The sequence below is a fragment of the Phalaenopsis equestris genome, unplaced genomic scaffold (genome assembly GCF_001263595.1).
Source record: "Phalaenopsis equestris unplaced genomic scaffold, ASM126359v1 Scaffold000241, whole genome shotgun sequence".
NCBI classification, from domain to species: Eukaryota; Viridiplantae; Streptophyta; class Magnoliopsida; order Asparagales; family Orchidaceae; genus Phalaenopsis; species Phalaenopsis equestris.
This window is the reverse complement of record NW_018164683.1, coordinates 178531-180833: the sequence shown is the minus strand read 5'-3', so window position 1 is coordinate 180833 and position 2303 is coordinate 178531.

Genomic DNA, 2303 nt, shown 5'->3' with positions numbered 1-2303 from the left:
GCTTGTTAAAGTGGATAAATTTATCTTTCCTATGGACTTTATTGTATTAGATATGGAAGAAGATAAAGAATATCCCATTATTTTGGGGAGACTTTTTCTTATTACTGGATAAGTTATGATAGATGTGCAAAAAGGAAAGTTAACTATGAATATTAATGACCATGAAACCACTTTTAATGTTTTAAAGGCTATGAAATATCCAGCTGAGAGAAATGATGATGATTGTTTTCGGATGGATGAAATTAATTATCTAAGTAAAAACTATTTTCAGAAAAGTTTTGAGAGTAAGTTAACAGATGAGATCGAAATGGACTTTCATAATGAGTCTAAAATGTTGTTTAAAGAAGACTGTATGTATGTTCAGGAGAGGTGTGAAACGATGGACATTACCAAAAATAGTAAACTTTTAATTCCATATGTTGAAAAATCTAATGACCTTAAAATGAACTTACCTCATACAATTTTAAAGCCTATCTATTTGGTGAATTCATATACACAACCAGTCTCTATATCTTCATATTTAACTCAATCACAAGATGAACATGAATTGAATGATGAAATCAGTAAAAGATCTCCTATGAAAGAGTTATTCAAAGTCACTGAATGACATATTCCGTGGTATACGAACAAAATGAATGAGATTTTGATATTGGGGAATAGTTACCCCCCCAGAGATTTTACCTAGTGACTCTGAGATAAATCCTAAGGAAATGAATTATGAGCAATTTAAAATTATTGAACTGATATTTAGAAGAGAATTCAAGTATTTGTTTCAAAAGAAGTTTGAGTTGAGAGATAAGGACAAGGAAATTGAAAGATTAATGGAAGAAATTTCTGAAGAGTTGGAAGATAATTTGAAACAGAAGAGTAACATAAAAGATATTGATCTAGAATCTGAATTATCTAGAGAGAATCTGATCCAAAATTTGGGAGATCTTGAAGTATCATATAAAGATCCATTTCTTATAAATTTCAAGGATGATATTAATATGAAAATTGAGAAAATTACTAGAAGAATATTGGATCTAGAAAGAAATATGAGGAACAATGATATGAATCAATATGAAAAGGAAGAGCTGAAAGAAAAATTTAAATTTGAGGACTTTGTAGGAATCCCTGGATCTGGAAAAAAATTGGGCTATTGATCAAGAATTACTTAATTGGAATTTTGATCCAGGTGGAATCATTTATCGGGCTAGCGACGTTAAATAAAGTGCTTTATGGGAGGCAACCCATAGTTATCTGTGTGGTTTGATTTAGTATGTGAAGAGTCATGATTGTTAGCGGTGTATTGTGTTTGCTTTAGTGTGGATTGATCAGTTTGCTTGATGTTTGATAGATGTTTGGATTGTTAATGTTTTGATTTGCTTTTTGTGTGTCGTGAGGGAGATGATTAATTAAATTCTTGTTATGGTTAGACTTGTATGTTCTTTTGTTGTAGTTGGATTGACGAGTCCACTACAACACAGGTCTCACCCGGACTTGAGTTTCACAAAGGACATCATGAATTTTTATAGCGATAGTTCCATCTCAATTTTGTTACTTCCTTTCTTGGACTTTGTTTTCATTTGATAGGAGTCATGAACTTATTTGATGAGTAACTTATGGATAATTTTACACTGTACTTGTAATAGCTATAGATGCTTAATTATTGGGATTTGGTGATGTCTGGTGTTGGTGCTCGAGAACCAATATATCAGGGATAATCTTATCTTTGGGATTAGAATCTATAAAACCATTTGTAAGCACCCAATATATTTGTGTAGGGATTCCGTTAGAAATTGGAAGTAAGTTAGTGAGAAGCGATGAGATTGATGAAGAATTAACCTCATTTATCTTGTTTGTGTGTTTGTGTTTGTGTGTGTGTTTGTGTTATAATTTATAAGAATTGAAGAACAATTTTATATTTCAATGCTGATACATGTTATGCTAGTTAGAACTTTGTTTAGTTAATTTCATTCTGGCATGTTTAGTTTAGATTTACTTTCTACTACATGTTTTCTATCCTAATAAATAATTGTAGATGTTTTTGATAAAAATTTGTGGTAGATAAAATTTCTAAACTATTTTTCTTCCTACTTATATTTTCTGCACTAAATGTTATAAATGCTAAAAATCAAGTATGGGGGTAGGAAGAAAAATGAAATTTTAAATTGAATATACTTCCTTTTAGTTTAATATTATTGCAAGCATGTTTTAGGCTTAATTTACGTACTCTTGTTGTCATTCCATCCTGATTATGCATGCATATAAATTTGATAGGATGTTGCAGTAGCTAGTAGATTCAATTACTTTTCCTTTCT